Source organism: Coturnix japonica, chromosome 6 (genome assembly GCF_001577835.2).
Source record: "Coturnix japonica isolate 7356 chromosome 6, Coturnix japonica 2.1, whole genome shotgun sequence".
Classification (NCBI taxonomy): domain Eukaryota; kingdom Metazoa; phylum Chordata; class Aves; order Galliformes; family Phasianidae; genus Coturnix; species Coturnix japonica.
In genome coordinates this window covers 7,059,571-7,081,646 of record NC_029521.1, presented here as the reverse complement: position 1 = coordinate 7,081,646, position 22,076 = coordinate 7,059,571, and the positions used below count along the sequence as shown (strand labels likewise).

At 44.7% G+C, this 22,076-nt stretch overlaps 1 protein-coding gene and 1 long non-coding RNA gene across 7 annotated transcripts in view; one reads left to right on the top strand and one right to left on the bottom strand.

The window, feature by feature from the left end:
* RTKN2 (rhotekin 2) overlaps positions 1-22,076 on the top strand; it is a 179,543-nt gene that overhangs the window by 49,296 nt on the left and 108,171 nt on the right. For all 6 annotated transcript variants that reach the window (XM_015866254.2, XM_032445583.1, XM_032445582.1 and 3 more), the window contains one exon: positions 11,735-11,829. The gene's annotated coding sequence lies outside the window, so the exon portion shown is untranslated. The remainder of the gene's footprint in view (positions 1-11,734; positions 11,830-22,076) is intronic.
* LOC116653628 lies at positions 19,330-21,570 on the bottom strand. Its single transcript, XR_004307826.1, has 2 exons — positions 20,180-21,570; positions 19,330-20,065 (listed from the first exon to the last, which is right to left on the bottom strand). It is a non-coding gene; the product is annotated as an uncharacterized LOC116653628 (long non-coding RNA).

Sequence of the window (22,076 nt, the reverse complement as noted above, 5' to 3'; positions counted from 1 at the left end):
AAAGTGATTTCACCTTGGTACAGTTAAGGCACATGCACCACTCTGTAACCTTTCCATGGGTCTTTGTGCAGAAATGAGGCCATGACGTGTGAAGTTTCCATTCACTTCAGATTTGGCAGTGCTAAATTAAGTGGGTAATGTGTTGTGATAAAACAGGAGGGAATCCTGCCCCAGCAATGACTGGATTTTGGTATTGATTTTGAAGGTATTTTAGGATTTCAGTTCTAGAAATTAGTGGCAATCCTCCATGCTGAAAAAATCTAGTTATTTCCTATCAAAGACAGGCTTTAAAACGACATGGATACTACAAAAAGTGCTTTTCAAATGGAACTTTTCCTATTGCAGAGGAGCATCTTGAGCTACTGACCCCACAAAGTAATGCATGCATGTAATAAATTTATTCCCTGTCTATTTAAAACTTCCTTGTAACAGTGTGGGTGGATCTGGTAATGCTGTTCTCCACCATAACAACAATTTATCCAAAGCAATTTGTTGCCTGGCCTAAATTTTGCAAAAGGATCTGGTCTTTAAAACCTCTGAGAAAGGGAGATATCTGCACCTGACACGTTTACAAGTAACTTAGATCAGGTTATTGATTGGTCCTGTGTATGTTGTTTTCCAGTGGGAGGATGAGATGGAGAAGCCAATCCGTTACTGCAGCTATCTACCAGTGGAAAGCAATAGTGCTAATGATACAGGTTTTCAATAGCTGATTTATATTATCCTGCGCTCAATAAGAACTCATGATTTTGTCACTGTATTGTTTAAAGCAATGCTCTCGAAGACTGCAGGCCCCAAATCTGACCCTCTGGAACAGATCTCCTGCGTTACAAGCAGGTGAAAACATAAAAAGCCCATTGGTGGTCAAGTACAGTCTGGACCAGCCCTTGCTCACAGAGCAGTAGGTGCTGAGAACTCTGAGCTGGTTCCAGGGAGTGATTCCTGTAAAGATGAACTACAGCTTCACTGACCGCTCCCCCACTCTGTGCCACCCAGAGGTGAAGGATGATGGAGTTCCAGTACCATCCCTGGGCAGAAATTCTACTTAAAATCTCAGTGAGTGACTGCTAATTTAGCAGTGATTAATGAGAAATGTGTGTTGGTGTTTATAAGTGAGAGGCAGTAACTGGATCTCCCTTCCGCCTCCTAGTGATGTGAGCACTCTGGGCACTGCAGAGAAGCTTCCCACTGAATGTGGCACAGCTGCTGAGGAGAGCATGGCAACAGCAACACATGGCATTCACTGAAGAAAGTGCTTGACAAGCCATGTGAGAACCAGTGTAAGCAGCCAGCGGGCACAGCCCCATCCTCTTGGGTGTATTTGAACATGAGATTCGCCACATCAGAGGGGACTGGCACAGCAGTTCGGCTTAGCCAGGCTGGCAGCTGCTCTAGGGATGCTGTGGGAAAGGGTGCAGGAACAAGTGGAGCGTAGTGCTTTCCAGGCTTGACTGTCCCGCATTCAGGAGGTTGTATGAGGAGCCCAGGGGACAGATTCAGCTTTCAGCTTGGGCTGGAAGTTATGGCTGGGTGCCACAGCAAATCGTGGGAAGGTGTGCGACGTGCAGTGGGAGGCACTGAGCTGCTCTGGGCTGTATCCCAGTCTGGCCCCTGCGCTGGACACTGAAGTGGTTCCCCACAGCATGTATACGAGGAGAAAGGATGTCTGCAAAGGAGAGTGTAGCTTTAATATGGAGGTTTGCATGTTGTGATGCACTGACCTACTGGGACAGCTGATGTGTTCTGGACTTGCACATGCAGATTTGTAACATGCGATAGCTGCCAAGCATCTTTTACATAGTCACAGTCTAGTGACTGAAGGATCCACTAATTAAGAAGCCCTTAATTAGGCTTTTAAATGATAAACTGTAATAGCTCTAGTGCAGCTGTTGTAAACTACAGAGTAAATTATACCCAGTTGAAAGAGGCTTTAATTACGTATCTATATAACAGACTTTAAGGACTTCGAAAGATAAAAGAATTTTTAGTGTCTGCAATTAAAGAAACAAGAGAGTAACAATAGGGCTCTTAAACCAATGAAAGCAAGGAAATTCAGAATTAATCTGCAAAGTCACGCTGGTACTTTGTTTTATGCTCACAGCATTCTAATTTAGGGGGTTTGTTTTTATTCTTTTTGTTTTCATAATGTATGAGATAAAGAAGTATTGTCAGTCAGGAGCTTATGTCCCCTGCCCTCGCTTTCCTAGCCTTCATAGGTCCATGGGCAGCCCTAGTGATACTTCAGGAAACTTTCCTTGGGTTTCATTTGTGCAGAAATTCCAGCAAGAAGAAAAACTACTTTTTCTCCTTGCATCCTGGTTTACAGAGTGGTTTGTTGTACACATGCCGTCGTGAAGTCGGCAGGAGCTCAAAAATCAGTTATGCTAACCTCGGAGACCTTGTCCCATCCAAATTTAGCCTGCACATTGTGGGGCAGTTTTGGCAGCCATTCACCATGCTGTGTGGAGTAAAAGTATGGATGTAGCTGAACTATTCAGCTGTTTGGAGGTGGTGCTGTGGGCTCCCTTTTTGCGGGGTTCAGTCCTGCTCCACTGACACTGAAGAGAGTTCAGCCTTTGCTCACATTTGGGTCTGGCCCAGTCTCCATTCTACCTACCGGTTAGACATCAGCTCTGCTGCCTGTCCCACAGCTCTGCCTGACACTGCCTCTCTTGGTAACCTTACCAGCAGTCACCAAACTTGCAGGTGCTCTCTTGCTTCCCTGGTTTACCCATCCCTGCTTGCCTCCCTTCCTTGCCACCTCAGATCACAAATAACATTGATGCACAGCAGTGAATAAACACTTCTTTATAGAGAAAAATAAATCTGTCTCTGAAGTGCCATCCATTGCCTGATGGGTTTGCTGATCTGTTGCCAATTCCTTTCATTTAAGATTACTGCTCCTCAGGACAAGAACTGTGTCTTTAGTGCCTGTGTGCCTCTGCCAGGTAGACAATACCTACATTAGACTGCAAGACTGTAATGTGCAGAGAGCTCAGCTCCTTTAGCTGCTCTTTGGGACCGGTCTTTACAACTGTAGGACTTAGCAGCCCAAGACAGCTAAACAAGGTATTGCTTTTTGCTTATTCCAACCACATCCAAGCATTTTTATCTGTAAGTATCGCAGCAAGGAAAATAAGGAATACCACTCTCACAGTTAATTTTTATGGCTGATTAATTAGCCCAAAGAGTATTAAATTGTGCTAATGTAGTTTGCCTCTTCGATGCTGTCTTTTGACTTCAATGGAACTTAATACGTGCTTAAAGTTAACTACATGCCTAAGTGCTGTGGTGAATCGGGGCCGAGGGCATTAATTAGAACTTGGCTCAGATTTACTTTCAAGGCTTTTTTCTCCTTTTTTTCTTTCCTTTTTTTTTTTTTTTTTTTAACTCTTCAGAGCTCAGCAGTTTAATTGGTATGCAGATGTTCCCCTTTATTGCTGGTAGAAGCCTCTGTCACTGTTCTGAAGGTAGTCAGGCATCAAGGCTGGTACAGTGGGCAGGAAGAAACCCCCCCTGAAGGCTTTCAAGCTTTGTGGGAAATAATGATGTATGAGACAGGGATTCCTTTGGAACCTGAAGGGAACATGACAGATAGAATAATATGGGAGGAAAACATTGTCTTCACAATTGAGACTGATGGTCTCATCTTGTCTCCTTGTTATTGTTACCAACCAAGACTGAGATGAGCTTTCTTACGAAGAACTTCATTTCGTGGCAGGTTCTATATGTTGGACGCACTGCGCTCAGTGGTAGCTTTCCATCCAAGGTACAGATATTGACAGGCTCTGAGGAACTCTTTGGGATGGTGCTTTAGCTTAAAACCTAAAATTCCTTCCAGCATTCAGATGCATTTTGTCAGGAGTGACAGTTGTGATTTGATAATCTCTTACCACTTTGCCTGTCTATCTCAAACAGCTAGCTGGAGGGAGAAACCCAGCGTTGTTGGGCACAGGAGTGTCAGCTTTATGAGTCAGCTTTTCTCACACTTTATTAATTTCACTTTCCAGTGGTTAGTGCATGTTTGGAAGAGACAACTGATTTGTACGGATCTGTGTAGGATGGAGCAAAGCTGGAACTAAAGGAGCACAAGTTGACAGCAGTGCAATAGCTCTAATTGACAGATACCAAAGGTACTATTTAAAGCAACTTTTCTTCTGCTGTTAAAGTTAAAAATGGCCCCCAATTTGTCCCCGGATTTCCATGTTAAAAAGAAATGTTTGCATGTATATTAATTTAAAATGGATTAGCTGGAATATTAAGTGCTCCTTTTATGTACTTGCATTTTCAAGTTAGATGATCCAAAATGCTTCTGTGCGAGGTACAGGAAGATGACTGTTTCTTAACTCCTCCAGAGTAAAAGCTGTCTTTCGGGGGATACTTTGTACATGTGAGATTTGCGCTAGTGCTTTTTGGCACTCACAATTTCATCAGAAATGCATTTCAGCAAATAGCAGGCAGAAGGATTAAAACACACACTGCATGTTGTGGGTGCAAAAATGCAAGTAGAACCCGTCATTGGAAGGTCTAGGAAAATATGCCTTCCTGGATGTGAGCAGGCCAACTTAGGAAATATCAGATTTCTTTTACAACTGGCTGTTACTCTTTACATTTCTGGAGAACTGGGATCTTGCTGTTAATCTTACAAAAATAGATGCTATGGTGAAGCCTCAGGCATGAATAAAATTGGATGTTAATCTTAAAGCAGATTTTTTACAGCTATGCACTCAGAGCCAGTGAATCCAAATGATTCTGGAAACTCTGTTTGTTACTTGCTTTGATCAAAGCGTGCTGGGGAAAGAGGTCAGCAGCCCAGGCACATATTGTAACATTTGAGGGACCTTAAAGTTGAGCAGATAAGGGCAGCAAACATTAAACATCTCTCACTTCACACAAATAATAGGCAAAGCTGAAAAAAGTCTGCTGACAAGAGGAGTGGGTGTTGGTGGGTGACTTGCTGCAGTTTTAGAGCTGTTAAGTGTAGGTTTTTTAGCATTTTCATTATTTAAAAGTAGAGTGGTAGTTTCTTCACTCCCTCTGAAAAGTTACTAATTTACTCTGAAATACAGGGTAACCCACAATGATTTAACAGATTTGTAATGTGCTTTAGAGTGATTTCAAGTAACAGACGCCCTCCTTCTCGCCAAGTTTCCCACTGTCTCAGCTCTGCCTCCGCTCCTTTCTCTGTGTACATCTGCACCAAAATGCAAAGCAGGGGCTGCCCCACGTGTGACTTTCATCTGCCTAGCTCCAGTGTCAACACTCTGGGCAGCTTTGACCACTCGTGCCCATGCAGGTTTGCCTTATTCCCAGTGTTCAGAAAGAAGAGAGGCAGTTGAGACATTTTCCCTGGTTGTCAAGCTGAAGGGGTCTCAGCCAGCTCTTGCTCCAGCCAGTTCATGCCTACCTATTGCTTGTGTTCAATAGCAATGCCTATGGAAGGATGCTTAAGCTAGAAGCCCCTTAGCATGATAATATTTGAATGTGATGGAACCTTGCTGAAGAGAAGTTGGCCTTGTATTTACTCTGAGCAGTCTCTGGTGGTTTGTGGTAGGGAATTGGGACCTGGGGCTGAAGCCACAACTTCCAGAACCAAACCACAGAATTTACACACTCCTGCCAATTTGCGTTCCTAGCTCAAGGTCTGTGTCACTGCTGTTTTGTATGCCTTTGTCTTTGCTGTTTGAGGGAGGAATCTATTTTATCCAATATAGCAATACTGTCTAGCTTAGTTGAATTTCATTAGCTGCTGATAATGTGTTACTATTCAGTGCATCCAGGAGCTTGTTTAGTGTCAATAACCAAGGGCAGAAATACTTGAATGGGAGCCTAGATGGAGATGCTTTCTCTTCCTCTGTTCCTCATGAGAACCCACCTGCAGTACCACATTCAGCTCTCAGACCGCCATCACAAGAAACACAAAGGCCTTATATATGGGGTCCAGAGGAGGGCCCTAAAAATGATCAGAAGGTTGGAAAGCCTCTCCTGTGAAGAACGCCTGAGAGAGCAGTTCAGCCTGGAGAAGAGAAGGCTCCCAGGGAAACCTTACTGCAGCTTTTCTTAAAGGAGGCTTATGAGAAAGGTTGAGATAGACTTTCGACAAGGGCATGCAGTGATAGGATGAGAGATAAAGATTTTAAACTAAAAGTAGGTATATTTAGATTAGATATAAAGAAGAAATTCTTTATTGTTGGTGGTGAGGTACTGAAACAGGTTACCCAGAGAAATTATGGATATCCCATCCCTGGAAATATTCAAGGCCAGGTTGGGTGGAGCTTTGGGCAACCTGGTCTACTGGAAGGCCTATGGTAGGGGGTTGGAAATAGATGATCTTTTAGGCCTCTTCCAACCCAAACCATTCTATGATTCTATGCTGAGGTTCTAGAGTACTCCAAGGTTTCTTTTGCTGTTCTTCCTTTCCCTGATCTAGAAGACCAGGAGAATGCTTATCCACTCATAACAGATGATTCAAGCTGCATGAGACTGGAAGGTCACTGTAAGTTTCTGTTACTCTCCTGGTGTGACTGGTATAAATCACATCTTCTAGAAAACTTTAAGGAAGTAAGCTTTTGTTACAAGGTGAGATGTTAAGTTAGTGCCACTGACATCTGTTGGGTAGATGTGAAACCATTATTGTGAAACCATTCTTGTTCTGGAGGCTCAGTCAACTGATTTTGACCTGGGAGCTTGCAGTGTAGGTAAGTGTGGTCATGAGGCTGAACAGACCTCATTCGTACGTGCAACTCTCCTTGACTTGAACTAGAGAAAGGCCAGAGTTCTTCACTTTCACACTCTGTAACAGAAAAATGAATTCTAGAGAAGCAGTAATTCCTTCCATTCTTCCCAAATAGATGATGACTAAAGAAGGCCTGAGCTGAGTATAGATATACTTACATTTACTCAAAATGAATGTAGCTCATAACTCTTATTTTAGCACCAATCTGGAACACTGCTGTGAACAGATTTACAAAGTCTGCCTGTTTCTTACCTTGGCCTTCTGGTATTTATACTCACTTTTGCAGTGATACTTGGGAGTGTAATGAAGCAAATGCCTGAAAGGTGATTAGGTGAAAGGTTGATAGTTTTACATACAAACCTGTTCCTTTTACTCCATGATTTTCTTTCAGTTCTAAAGTATGATTTTCTGATTTACTTTTTCTGATACTAAGGAGTGAGGCACTGTTGGTTTTGGGTTTTTTGGTGGTTTTGTTGTGTTTTTTTTTTCTTCTTCTATCATGTGTGCCATCAGCACTCTTATTAACTTCATTCTAGTTGCAGGGTCCTTTGTTGCTGGGTCGAAAAAGCCTACTAACTTTAACCATGTGTTTTTAGACTAGACACTTAACAAAAACCTTTGCTGCATTTATAAAATGAGCAGATTTAATCTGAAAGTCATTGAGAGAAACCAATAAAGAACTTCCTTGATGTGATTTCTGGACTTACTCTGTGGAACTATATCACATGTTTTCACACACTGGATATAGGGGCACTTGAAAGGATAAAGAAGGTTAAATGTAGATGATAATGAAAATATTATCAGTATTTATAGATCAGGCAATAATGTCAGTGTATTAATGTGATATGAAATATCTCTTTGATTTCATGGACAGTGCCTTGCTGTATATAGCTCGCTGCAATAATGTGACCCTTGGTGTACACAGTTTAACTTTTAAAATGTGTTAGTAATCTATTTGCCTTGAAATGCCTTATGAAACATGTACTTATTATAGAACACATACAGTTGCTATCTGCCTAGCGCTATCTCTGTTACAGCAATCCAAGCTAAGAGAACACATTTGGGAAAAAACAAAAAACCTCTTCCAAGCAGAGAATTATTTTTTTTTATTATTGTTGCTGTTAAACTGATGCTGGAAACGTTCATCAACAGTTAGAGATGAAGTCTTTCAAATGGGCTTCCTTCACTCAAACCATATGCAGACTGCAAGGTTCCTCAAGCCTGCGGTCATGTCAGGAGTAAGATATTAGCCTTTCTTTTAATCAGGAGATCTTTGGAATAGGTATCTTGCTCACTGAATCACTTCCTTGTCATCCGTCACCAAATAACGTCTTTGTAGAACTACATTAACTGGAAAGAAAGAAAATACTGTAAAGTATTTCTGTAATAGGAACTGGGTGTGACATATTTTCGCCTTTCTGGAAAAGAAATGCTGGTTTTGGTTCTTTGCTTTGCGATCCCATTTTTGATGCCATTGAGTACTGGAACGAGGGAATAAAGGTGAGTACTGAGTAAACTGAATTCTTTTTGGATCAGACTTCAACAGTCTGTTCTGACACACATTTTGGTGTTACTTTTTCCTGGGGGGCTGTATTCACAAACTCTCAGAACATATTCTTCCCCTACAACTTCACACAATTCAGTAAGCATTTGAATGAATTTCATACCATCTTACTGAAGGCAGAATATGTATCTTGAGTAACCGAGCTTAAATTAAATGCTCATAATAATTCAAATCATAGATTAAAATTGGTGGCTTGCCATTCTGTTGCAGAAGCAGGTTGAATGAAAACCTCTGTCAAAAATTAGAGCTTAAACACTGAATGAAGGTACCAAATAATAGCGTGTCAGAAGTATGGCCTTCTATTCAGGACACTGTTGTTATGCACCTTGCTTGTAGAAGCTCTGGAAACATCGTGCAGACTCAGACTGTAGAGATGTTACTGCAGTCTCTTGGTTGATGGAAATGTGTCCAGTATTTAAGGAGCTTGATAGTGTGGGAGACAGCCACAGATACTATATTAGAATACCTGAACGCTGTAGCATGGGACAGGATATAGCTTCTGTTCCCTTTGCACCTCTGAAAGTGGTGTAATATGAATTAGATTGCCATCAAGTTTAATTTGTGAAGCTTCGTAAAACAGAAATGGCTCTATATTGGTGCTAAAACTTATGCTACTTGTCTTAAATGCATGAGCAGGAATCAGTGTTTGTTAAAACAGTGCTTTCCCAGAAAAATCTATGTGAAACATCTGGGTGAAATCTGAGCAAAACTTGGATTGGTACCTGCAAAAATGATGACCTCTTCCCTTCTACATTCAGTTTTCCTCTTGACGGTACCCCTTCACCTAGATTCCTCCCAAGGCAGCTGTGGTGAATGGATCTGACCACAGAGCGAATCTGGCCCACTGAATTCCTTTTTTCTGTGCAACTGAATGAAAAGTGTGTGTCTTTTAAAGAACAGTGACTGAAAGAAATATTAATGACTGCTTGGACATCTACAGAAAGGGATAAAAAATTAATACAGCAGGAAGATAAAGGGGCTCTGTTGACTCTTTCTTGTAGGTTGTATATATTAATAGTAACAACTAAAGTTTCGTATTTTTGCAGGGGAACACACAAGGCTTTGAATTGTATTGTTTTAATTGCAGCTTACTGAATGAATTAACTGGAAAATCACACACAGTGCTTTGATTGTCTGACTCTCTGTATGTGAGGCTCTGGGAACAGTTTGTTATTAGAAAAGAACAGCACTAACAAGAAATCAGCCAACATATAATTGCTGGACTGAGGGACAGTTTGGGGAAAGCTGATATTTATTTATAAATTATTAAATAGAAAGCTCATAATAATGCAGGTCATTTCTCACTGCCTCCACACTTCAGATATTGCTCATCCTCCTAAGCTTCTTATAGCCACTTTAGGAGTTGAAACCACCCACACCTAGGAAAGGAGATGCCTGGACCTTTGTTACTATGGCAGTTTTGGCTACGAGATTGCACCAAAGGACATGACTTTTCAGTCCAAGGAGAGTATTATTGACCAGAGAGCTGCTTTATGTGACTAAAATACACACAAGCACTTGGGACTCTATTTAGGTAGCCTAAATACTGGTCAGTGTTTCCTATTGACAGCAGCCATCTATCCAATACCCTGAATAAAAGCTTAAGCAAGGGTTAGGAACAGTTTTGGCATTCATTTTAGTGGGATACTCAAAAACATTTCCTTCTCATGAGTCTGGGAAGGAATAATGCAACTTCTGGTTGTCCCTTGTGCTCTTCTCTGCCTGCTTAGTGCTATGTGACCTTAGTAGCCACTAAGATACAGAGAGGAGGAAGGTGGTGGCTGGCCTCACCAAGAGGCTGGAACGTATTTCATCCTCAATAGTTTTGGCTATCAAATACCTGTTCCTGCTTCTCTGAGCCATTTTTGCCTGAGCCAGCAGCAGCTGCTGGGCCTCCTGCAGCTCAGCCTCAGCTGTGTGCGCAGCATCTGTGCAGGAGCTGGAGTGGATCAGGTGCTGCTTTTAGCACATGGGAGTCTGAAAGTTAAACCTAACAACACGTACTACTTAGAACATCTGCTCCAGGGCTGCTTCTTCATAATGCAAGCTGTGAAAAAAAATCTGGAGTATGTTTTGATCCTCACTAAATTATGGGAGTTTTGTTTTGTATGTCCTACTGAGCTGATAGTAAAGGCCTATTGGCATAGCTAAGTCAGAATTAGATCAGGTGTTTTCCATGGCATGTTGAGTATCAGCAGCAAAACATTTTGCACCAACAGTATGTTTCCTTGAGATTTTGCATGTGTGGACATACAGATATCTGGGTGGAGGCCGGTCACAAGCGGTGCCCCTCAAGGGTTGGTCTTGGAACTGGTGCTTGTCAGCATCTGAGTGCACCCTCAGCAGGTTTGCAGATGACACCAACCTGAGTGGTGCAGTCAGTACATTGGAAGGAAGGGAAGCCATCCAGAGGGACCTGGATAGGCTGGATAAGTGGGCCTATGAGAACCTAATGAGGTTCAATAAGGCCAAGTGCAGGGTGCTGCACTTGGGTTCAGGCAATCCCAGGTATTTATGCAAAATGGGGGAAGATCTCCTTGAGAGCAGCCCTTTGGAGAAGGACTTGGTGGTCCTGGTGGACGAGAAGCTGGACATGAGCCAGCAGTGTGGATGGCTCACTGTGTTCTGAACTGCATTAAAAAAGGGGTGGCCAGCAGGGAGATGGAGGTGATTTTACCCCTCTACACAGCACTTGTGAGGCCCTATGTACAGTACTGCATCCAGGCTTGGGGCCTCCAGCACAGGAAGGATGCGAAGCTTTTAGAGTGAGTCCAGAGGAGGGCCACTAAGATGATCATAGGGCTGGAGCACCTCTCTTGTGAGGAAAGGTTGAGGGAACTAGGCTTGTTTAACTTGGAGAAGAGAAGGCTATGGGGAGACCTTGTTGTGGCCTTCCAGTACCTGAAGGGAGCATATAAATAGGAGGGGAAACAGCTGTTTAAGAGGGTGGATAGTGATAGTACAAGGGGAGGGGGGTGGTCTTAATCTGAGACAGCAGAGGTTTAGGTTAGGTATTAGGAGGAAGTTTTTCACACAGAAGGTGGTGATGCACTGGAACAGGTTGCCCAAGGAGGCTGTGGATGCCCCATCCCTGCAGGCATTCAAGGCCAGGCTGGATGTGGCTCTGGGCAGCCTGGTCTGTTGGTTGGTGACCCTGCACATAGCAGGGGGTTGGAACTGGATGATCGTTGTGGTCCTTTCAACCCAGGCCTTTCTATGATATAGTCCCTCTATTGACTTTGGTCTGACCACAGGCTGTTGGTATGGTATCTATGCTGCCCTTGCTCATGTGAAGATATGGGCTTGAGGATCATTAAAATGATTTGAGTTTCCCCTTTTTCTGCTCCCTTCCTCTAGTTATTAATGAAAATGTGTAAATTTGTGTTCAGTAAATGCTTATGAGTCATCTTTCTGTTTTTTTCCTTTGCTTCCAGAAAGAAGTTAACAGCACTCAGACTGGCTACCCATGTGGTGGAAACATCTGGATTACTGAATCCACGGCAAACTCCTGGCTGTCTGGCTGCTACAGGTAGGCTCAGAGATTAAGCCTTACATTGATGATGATGTGGAAAGCATGAAGCTGAGCAGAAGCTTTCTGCTTGTGTTAACCGCTTGATGGTACTTTGAGTTCTGTGCTGTGTTCTAGTATAATCTTTTTCGTTGTCTAAGGGTTCAGCAGGTTCACTGGAGGGAACTGACTTTGTTTTGGCAGTGTGGTGAAATGGGACTTGCAGATGTGGTGGATGGGATTAGGCACATCTGCCACCCTGGAAAGTACTGGAGATGGATTGCGGTTGTAAGATTCTGGAGTCAGGATTCCAGTGTGTCTTCATTTCTCCTGTGTTTTTGGGAAAATGAGACTTTAAGTCCAGAGTCAGTTATACAAGGAGCTTGTGTAACTATTACCCGCTGTTTTCTGTTCTGGGGTGATGGTGATCTTCCTTCAGCCTTTGCGTTGTCTGAGAGCTCTGAGTACAAATCTGTTCCAGGGCTGAAAGTGGATATAGTTGTCAGTGTTCATGTTCAAACTATCATAGCTGGTTTTCAGGGGAAGCCTTTCTTTTAAGATGAAGCATATTCTACGTGCTTTTTGGAGCTGTTTTCTAAGACTTTCTAGAGGTTCAGGAAGGCTATATTGAATTTGCCTTGCTAAACATGCTCACTTCTGTCGTGCACCTTGTGTAAGGGAAATGTTCTGCTGGCTTTTGATCATCAGGGAACACGAGGAGTATCACGCAGTCCTGGTGCTCGCTGCCTGTCTGGGTCTTTCCAAAGAGTCTGCTTTTGTCAAACAAAGAGAAATTTATTTATGAATGGGGCAAAGTCCTGATGTGGGGGTATCTCTGCAATGTCTGCTTGTGGCAGCTCTCGGGCAATAACTACACGAGTGTCTGTGCCTGTTCTCTTCCCCTCATTTAGTTTGACCTTTCTGCTATCTTGGTGGGAGGTCTCATTTTTATGTGCATTTCATGTATTTGGGAATTGAATGTAAATTATCACTTCATGGGTTTTGCAACATTCGTAAGATGACTTTCTCACTGCACTGAATTGCTTACAATGCTTTCCCATAGTATGTGAGCAATGCACGCAGTGCTGGGCTGTGTATATATTTTTCACTAGAAATACACTTTTCTGTGTATGGAGCCAAATGCAAACTCCAGCCCTCCTGGGGCTTTTGTATTTCTTCCTGTGGCCCTTCCAGTCTGTTAAACTCACGTGGACGGTAAGCTCTTATACTTGGAGCTTGTATTGTGCAGAGAGAAGTGTCAGAACAGTTGTGCTGTGGTCTTCTGGAGAGCAGTGAATGTTGGATGCACCTTCTTCTCCCCAAGTCAAGTCGCATCTCCAAATTCCTTCAGTTCAGAACCATTTGCCTCAGGTAGATCCTTAGCCATATAGCCATCATTGTGTTGATCCTATACTACTACAGGAACAATTCATGATCTTTGATGAATTTTCTTTCACTAAACTCATAATGTTTATAGAAAACCTTAGAGCAGCTAAAGAACAACAGAGCCACAGAGCAAACTGCAGGAACATTGCTTCTGTAGTGCTGGGTGTCCAGGCAGGATGCCCTAAGTGCTGCAGCTGTTTTCCCACCTTACCTTAACTCTCCAAACAAGGGTGGAGAGGAAGCAAGAAGAGCAAGACATTTCCGTGGCGATTGCAACATGCTGTGGTAGGCTGATTCCCTCTCCTTACCCTGTGACAAGCATGGTACGGGCCACTAAAGGCTGCAATCTGCATCAGGGCTTTGGGGGCTTTTTTTTTTTCTTTTCTTTAAGAATTCCATCCTTGCAGTAACTTCTCCTTGCTGGCGGGAGGAGGACTGACTAACAGCTGTTCAGTAGCAGATACTGTCATGAGAATGGCTTGATAATCACCTAACTTGGAACACAGTTCTCTTAAAACTTTCTAGTGCCTGGATGATACGGGCTCTGTTTGGTGCATGAGACCAGCCCACGCTGTCCTGAGAAGATGAATCCCACTGTTTGCAAATGGCTGCAGTAGATGATACCTGTAAGCATTATAGTTATCCTGCAGCAGTAGTGACTAGTGTATTAAAGGCAACAATAGCACTGACTGAGAGACTCAGCCATGGTTCTAAGTCACAGAATAAAAAGCTGAGGTTGGTAGATACCTGTTTCACTCCTCCCAGTAGGGTTATCTTGCACTCAATGTTGGTTGTTTTCTTCTCAGTCTGAAATCATGTTAACATTAGTCATGCAAAAGGCCACGGTGTTTTGAAATAAATATTTATCAACATATCCTATTGTGGTTTAGTTTTAGTCTCCTGATGTGGTTGACTGGTGTCTCATATGATCATGACTTTGTAAACAGAGCAGAGAGGGTGTGTTGTTACCCCTTATTTTAGTGTCTTCTTGGTAACTGTCAGATATGATGTTCACATGTCAGACCTTAATGTGCGATTGTAACACTGCAGATAGGAGAGCTGTAAGTTGAGTCCTTGCAGTTGCCAGCTTTTCCAATTGCTTTTAGCCCAGTTTCCATTGAGTGATTCAGGCATGGAAACGCAGTGAGACGGTGCTGTTTGAGGTGCCTGAGCTCCGGCTGGTGCTGCAGAAGAGCAGTGGTCTTGCAAATGTCCTTTGTCCTTTGCCGGTATGAGTCCAGGCAGATGCTGCAGGTGCCCTTGGGTGGTTAAATTGTGTCATAGAATCATAGAATCATCCACGTTGGAAAAGACCTTGAAGACCATCAAGTCCAACCACAGCCTAACCATAGTACCCTAACTCTAACAACCCTCCGCTAAATCATATCCCTGAGCATCACATCCAAATGGCTCTTAAACACATCCAGAGATGGCGACTCAACTACCTCCCTGGGGAGCCTATTCCAGTATCAGGTGATTTGTTCAGGCAGCTGCCCCTTGCCCTACATTTCTGCCAGCTGTTTCCCACAGGTGAAATACCTGCAGGGCACAACCATCTGCTGACACCTTGCAAGGACTCCTCGTGCATCCCCCAAAGCAGGCACAGCTCAGTCCTCTTAGTTACACTCTAACTACTGCATCAGTCATTGCAAGCTCAGTAATTTGGAGCTCTGGAGAAATATTTTTTTTCCCTTGATACCACTTGGGAAAACTTCCTCACATGTAAGGGAAAAGCAGATCTTGCCAGCAGATAGGAAAAAACCTTAGTTAAAGCAGTATAATGAATTAGTCTTTTTGTACATAATTGAAGGTAATATATGAGAGTTATATGTGTAGATTCAAGGCTGCTGAAGCTGTCACGCATAAGGCTGGTGAGGAGCCTGGAGGTGTGTGGGTTGCCATGTGGTAGGCTGTGGTGGGCTGAAGGAGGTCGCTGTGAGACACATGAAAGCTGCTTGGGTTCCTGTGTCATGTCTCTTGTTGTTTCTGATGATGAAACACATAAAGCGTCTTTTTTGTGTGTGTTACGGTACTTTCTCAGCACTGTAGTATTTTTCTCCATAGGAACTTATGTAGCCATGGTTCACAAGGAAAGTAATCTGTGATTGTGGGGAAGTTCTCCTCCGCTGGAGGTGATGTTTGAGAGTTAGCAGGCAGATTCCATGCCCAGATGGCAGGCTGAGGCACCAGTGAGGGCAACGTTCAGACATCGCTGTGCTCAGTGTGTGCAGTTCTGCCAGGCCTGCCTGGAGAGGTGAGGGGTGCGTGGTAGGGCAAGTCCTATGTGTGTGACTGCTGCCTCCTGCTTGTGCTGCTGCTCAATGCTGATGTGCCCTCATGGGCGGTGAAGGTGTATGAAACTGAGGGCCTGCTCCCATGAATGCCCAGGCATTAAGTTTGATTCACTGTGGATGGTATTTTCAAGATAAATTGTCTATCCCCGCTCATCACTCATCCCATCCCACCACCAACTGCTGCAGACCTTCTTAGCTCGTGTGAGTGCTCCTGAGGGTCACCCAAACCATGCTGTGTTAGGGTAAGTGCTGTTTGTGTCTTTCATAGTCTGATGGGCTTTGACAAAAAGCTGCAGGGAGGCTGCCGTCAGCTTAGGCTGACATGCCGATTCAAGTTCCTAGATCACTTTGGCTGTTTCAGAAAACCTCGTGGACAGAGCTACCAGTCGTACAGTCAAGAATGAATGAATAAAACAAAGAAATGAAGGAACTAGAGTCAGTCAGCTTGTTGCCTAGGAGAGAAGGATTTACAGGATGCCAGTGTTCCTGCTGCCTTGAGGAAATGCTCTAATGACAGGCCGGTGAGGCAGGAGAGAGCCGGAGGGCCTCATCATTGTGTCACACGGATGGCATGGTTCAGACCTCTGTGCCACTGAGTGGGTGGCATCTATCGCCTTTGCTTGTCAAACTCCTGGTCACCAAATAACGAGGTGATTGTTAAGACCCTTCAAAATGTTTTATAGGTCCTGCACTTGCCTGCTCTCATTTTGCATTTGCAAATCAGTGAACTTCAGATGGGTTATCATGGGATAGAGTGCCTCCCTACCCCTGTGGTGATGTGTGCATGCCCACACCAGCCAGGAGGTCAGGGCTTGTTGGGCAGCCCCAGCTCTTTTGGTTTGTAGAGCATCCTGACAGACTGTCCTGCAGCCCCAGTGGAGCAGGGACCAAACCAGGCCCCCTCAGCTCCAGGCTGTGTGGGTGAAAGGATTGTGGAGGCTTGCTGCTCACCTCTCCAAATGCATGTGTGCTGCTTGTTCCTTTTCCTGCCTCTTCCAGTCATCTTTCAGGAAGAACTCCTGAGCTGCAGATCTAAAAATTGCTTTTGTATGAGTGCTAAAGGTGCTTTGTGATAGCTGGCATTCTTGATATTTAATTTATTGATAGCATCCTGAAGTGAAAAGCACGTCTTGTTTTGGTGCTGCTCAGGGGCAGGACAAAATGCAGGAAAACCCTCTGGACAGCTGGGAGTAGAGTATGGTGGGAGGAGCCTCACTTCCCTCACCTTAGATTTTACCCTGAGGAGTGGAGAACTCATACAGCCAGTGCCTTCCATCAGCTCTGCAAAGCTAAAGATAAATGCTAATTGCTGAAGCCTCTCTCTGTATGAATGGGTGAACATCAGTCTCTGAAAAATGTGCTTTCTATTTTAGATAGAAACAAACAAATCAATTCTTGGGCTTTTGAGGATTTAAGCTTCCTTAAGTAAGCAATATATTTTTCAGAAGGAAGAGCTTCTACTAGGAGGCAGTCCAGTAAGTCACAGTAAGAACAGGCAGGAGTCCCAGGAGGCCCAAATTCAAATCTTAGTTTTGCCAGCATATCCCAATATATTCCTAGACAAATCAACTACATCATTTGTAAGATGTGAATAATCTTCCAATGTAGTCACAGTGTACCTTTCTGATAAACCCAGAGTGGTGACAGGTTTGTAACATCAGGAATGAAATTCACCCTGCTGATGGAGTAATGTGGTCGCTAATTAGGTAAAATGTTTTAGCGGTGTCTTTGAAGAAGAGGTAGGTGCTGTCAGTTCCCTGGCTGTCCAAAAATCTCTGAGTGCTGTATTGTGTCTTGAAAGAAGCAATAGCTGGAACGGCCCTGTAGCTTATTGGCATTGAGTGAAGGGATGGTGCTGTCCTCGTTCTTAATTTATCTGTCCTCAGCAAACTGAGAGCTGACCGAGGCACTGACTGATAAGCACTCATGTTGTACAGGGAGATCTGGGTTACTGTGGGACTTCCTCCTGCCAGGGTGGTTGGGATGCTGGAAGCAAAGCATAGGGAAGCTCCCAAAGAAGCACTTCAAAGAAACAAACAAAAGACAGAGCAAAAGAAACCAAAATTTGTATCATGTTGTGTGTGACAGTGAGGCAGCCTTAGTTAGCATTTGTTTCATGGAAACCTCTGCAGTTGATCAGGACAGGAGATGAGTAAGATCTTGCTCGCTTATGAAAGCACCTTCTTCCAAAGACCACTGCTTGCTCCTGATCTGCTGCTAATTAGTCTCCGCCCTGTGATACTGAGTCATTAGATTCTTTGCTCTTTTCCGTGGCTGCTTTTTGGTGTGGAAACTGAGACAAATATCGCCCCTCTGCTGGAAACCATCATCATGTCATCTTCATCGTCAGTACCTGTAAGCCCAGATGAGAAGGGAATAGATTTATTTTTAGTTTGGATAATGATCTCTAACAGAAATGCTTTGAAGATCTGCCGCGCTTTATGTTATTGTGGTGCACCGCTCGAAGCCTCTGACTTTTTTCTATAATGTCACAAATGATTTTATTTCTTAAAGCAGAAAAGCTACTAAGCAGCCTTTAAAGCTACTGTCAGGAAAAGGTGGTGAGATTCTTCACTTCTAGTTCATCGGCACTTAGTTCAACTCTGGGTGTTTGGCATGAGGTGCAATCATTGCTTTCAGCCCTACAGCTGCCTTGCATCCCTTGTTCAGTGTACCGCTGGATTAAATGCCCTGCCCACCTGCCTTGTGTGCCAAGCTTGGCTGTGCTGTGTGTTCTCAGCAGAGCAAGAAAGTAACTTCTTACAGGGGTCACTGATGTCTTTCACTAGTATGACTCGCTCCCTTCATTTGGCAGGCGTTACTCGTGCTGGGTTATTCTGGAGAATGTGAACTTCTCCTGAACTGTACTTAACCGAGGCTGGTTCAGGCTTGGTGCTGTGACTCAGATAAGCTGGAGAGAGACCCTCGGGACTTATGGAAGTAATTAGCTTAAGATGACTGAGATGGAAAGTTGCTAGCATGGTGCATTAGTGCAGCAGATGCGTGCAATCATCCCATTATGCCTTAACCCATGAAGTGGGACAGGAGCCTCCTGGCAGGGTCTACTCGGGTGGGTAGTGGCCATGCCTGGGTGATGGGACAAAACTGAAGTGAATAAAAACTTAACAAAGAGTTGGACACAGCTAGCAGTTCCTTGAGTGTCTATGTCCTGTGCTGTGTCACCTCTTCTCATGTCATTTCTGAACCCCAGTTCCAGCTGTTCCTTCAGTGCAATGGGTCTAGGTGGCACTTCACCTTTCCAGAACAGCTCATCAGCTCAACTGTGTGATTTACCTCGATAGCCAGCACGTGCCTGGGGTTGGCAGCTGGGAATCTTGTGGTGTCCTCAGTGCTCAGCTTTTGGTAAGGAATAAAAAAGACAGATGTGGCTGGGCCTGCGGGTTCTGGACAAGGCAGGGAGCATAAGTGTGCTTGTCAAAGGGCTGAAAGGAGGCTGATGAGCCCTTTTGAGTTCAGTGTGCCTTGCCTCCAACAGCAAAAACATCCATTTCACCTCTTTGCTGTGTTCCTGTGGGAATTAGGATGGCTGTGCCAAGTAAATCCACCCATTACATGTATATTACACTGGCAAATCTGATGTTGACTATCTGAAAAGGCCACGTAGATGGCTGCGACTCTCAGTGACTCATTTGATGGAAGGATAAGAAGATCATAGTAGAAGAATTTTTCTGTGGCACAACAGTTGTAAGAGCTGGAGTAGCCCAAGCACTCGCAGCACCCTGAGGACTGCAGGCTGTTTCTGCTTCCTCTGTGTCTTCCTCTTAGCATCTGTGGCAATAAAAATAAAGATGTAGGAAGAGGAAGAAGAAAACATCTGAAATGTTTTCAAATACAGGCAGATTTATTTATTTTTTTTTTTAACAAAGCTTGATGAAACGGTTCCACGGTAACACCAGTAATTACAAAAGGGACAAATCCACAGCACTGAATAATTGTTCCCCTTACAGTGAGCCTTGGTAAAAACTCAAATAGCATCTGACCTTATAGTACTAGTTTACAATATCAGTAGTTTCCTGCCATGACTCAGTGGCTGGAACAGTAATATCTGTCAGGTTTTTTTTTTTCCCTCTCTCTTTCCAGATCTCTTTTGAAGCCTCTCTGAGTGGGCGGAGAGAGACGAGTGACAGATATAGTCCTGGTTCTTGCCCTTCCTCTTGCACCTTTTCTTTTTACAGATCAACCTGCTCCTGCTTTTTCTGTTTCTTTCAGCCCTTTTATCCATCAGCCTTCCCTTCCGCATACATCCCTGAGCAAATCTTACTTTCCTTTTCATTCCTGCTGATGGTGCCTAGGCCTGCTGATAATGCCTGGGAAATACTGAGCTCATTCCCTCTGTGGCTTTTTCACTGGTACTTCTCCCTTCCTCTGCAGTTATCTTGCTGAGCCTGTGCTGCTATAATGAACACTGTTACCAGCTGAGGTTGATGGATTTCATATGGTCTTGGCTAAGTATGGTTTATAGCTGGAGTAAAAGTTGCCTGTAGGACTGGCGGCCGTCTAGCATTTGAGAGCACTTCTTTACCATTGAGTCTTCCACAACTGGAATGACAGATGACCTAGTAAGACAACAATAAATCCACTTACATGAGAGTGGTTCTAATTCTGCCCTGTGGCCTTGCTGTCACAGGTTCCCCATGGCCTGAGGCTGAGAAGCAGCAAGTGATACTTACTGCTGTCACCAAGCCCCGAGACCTTCCCAGGCGCCTGGAGTGAATCCCTTCCATTTCTGCAGCCTCTGGTGCAGCTGAAGGCCGTGGTGCCTGGACCATCCCGCAGCTCAGGGTCAGGGCAGCTCCCATCAAGAAAGGTGCTACGTTCTGAGGTCCTGGCATGAGTTATAATTGTGGCTCTGCTGCTCACATCCGAGGGGTGTGTATTGTGGAGACTGACAACAGATGAGATAATTGTAGGCCAAAATTAAGTGGAAAATGTTTTGGTCCCTTGAAGGCCTTCTTGAGCTTTATATGATCCATTATCCACCTGGCGGTAGCAGCCCTACAGGCTGGTAAGTGCACATGCTCTGCAAAGGTCAATGGTGTGTGGAGCTGCTGGTGCTGCTCTGAGGTTCCCTCCTCAGGGCACGTGGTGCTCAGGAGCAGTTCCAGATGTGCAGCTGTCTATTGCTTGCTACCAGGAGCTTCAGTTTTCTCTTGGGAGCGTGGAGTCCAAAAAGAAGATTGGGGCACTTGAATCTACTGATTCAAAGCTGGTCACAACTCTTGCAGACGCTGTTTTTGGGAAGTCTCATGCTAACATAGATGATGCAGCAGCATTGTGTTTCAGGACAGATGCTGAAGATAAGGTCTGTTGATGCCCATCCCGTGCTTTTCCTGCAGGATGTGTGAACTCTATCATAGCTCTGGTTCTTCTCCAGAAATCCCTGGTCCTGATCCAGACTTAAAGCAGCGATGTGTCTTGGGCAGGGGGTTGGGAGGCAGGTGAGTTTGGTTCTAGAGCTTCTGTTGTGGGCATAGAAGCCCTCATGAACCCTAATTTCTGAAGCTGGGTTATGAAGCTGGCTCTGCTCTGAACACCATGTTATCCATGTATTTCAGGCCGACTCACTTGGAGGTCATCACAAGGCTTTGTTTAGGCTGTAGTCTAAAGATATTTCTTGGTTTAAAAATAAAACGAGAAAGCCATTGCAGGCTGCCACTGGCAGCCCTCAGCTCTGCTGTGCAGCACTTGCTGATGGGGAGACGTAGGCCTGTCTCTGTGACCTACATTCAGAACAGGCTCCAGAGCACAGTATGGGTACCAGGCTTCTCTTTAGCTTGCGGGACTTACAAAATCAGCTTTTTAGTTACGTTTGAGGAAACCTGTGAGTAGTTGTTCCAGCAGAAGAGCAGAAATGCTTTTCATAGTTGTATGAAGTGGAAGCCAGTCTGAGATCAGTCTGTCACAAAAGCCACGCTTCTAGAACCCTGGCCCTGCTGTTGTGGGGTCCCTGCTTCCATCCGGGTGTGTGTGCGGGAGGTCCCGGTGCCGGGCAGGAGCTGAGCCCTGCTGAATGTGAGGCGAGCTTCTAAAGCATCCACTTGCCCTGCATGGCGACTGGAGGTAAGCTAACAGCAAAGCACTGCGCTTTGAGAATCACTTCTCTGTCCTTTCCTACATATCTTGGATGTGTACTTATTTTTTTTTAACACTATGTGCAATTTCCTTGAAGGAGTGCCGTCCTTTGAAGGAGTGCCGTCCTTCAAAGCTCTTCTTTGTGTATAGATGTAGTTTTTACCAAAGCAGAGCTGCTTCTCTGAGTCCCTCTTTCCCATCAGTATCACTGTTTCCGCAGCAGTCACCCTTTCCACCTGAGCGTTGTCAGCACACCTGACCCGGCTGCTCTCCGCCTGGCCAAGCAAAACTCCTCGCCCCCCCCGCGCTGCTCCGGCCCGGCCGCCCCCCGGTCCCCGCCGGGGCTCGGACTCCTGCGGCCGCAGGCTGCCCCGTCCCGCCGCTCTCCCCGGGGCACCAGCGCCCTCTGTCGGCTCCTTGCGGACGGGCCGGAGCCGAGCGGCTTCCCGGAGCCCGGCCGTGAGTCGTGGAGCCCGGCCGGCACAGCGCCGTTGC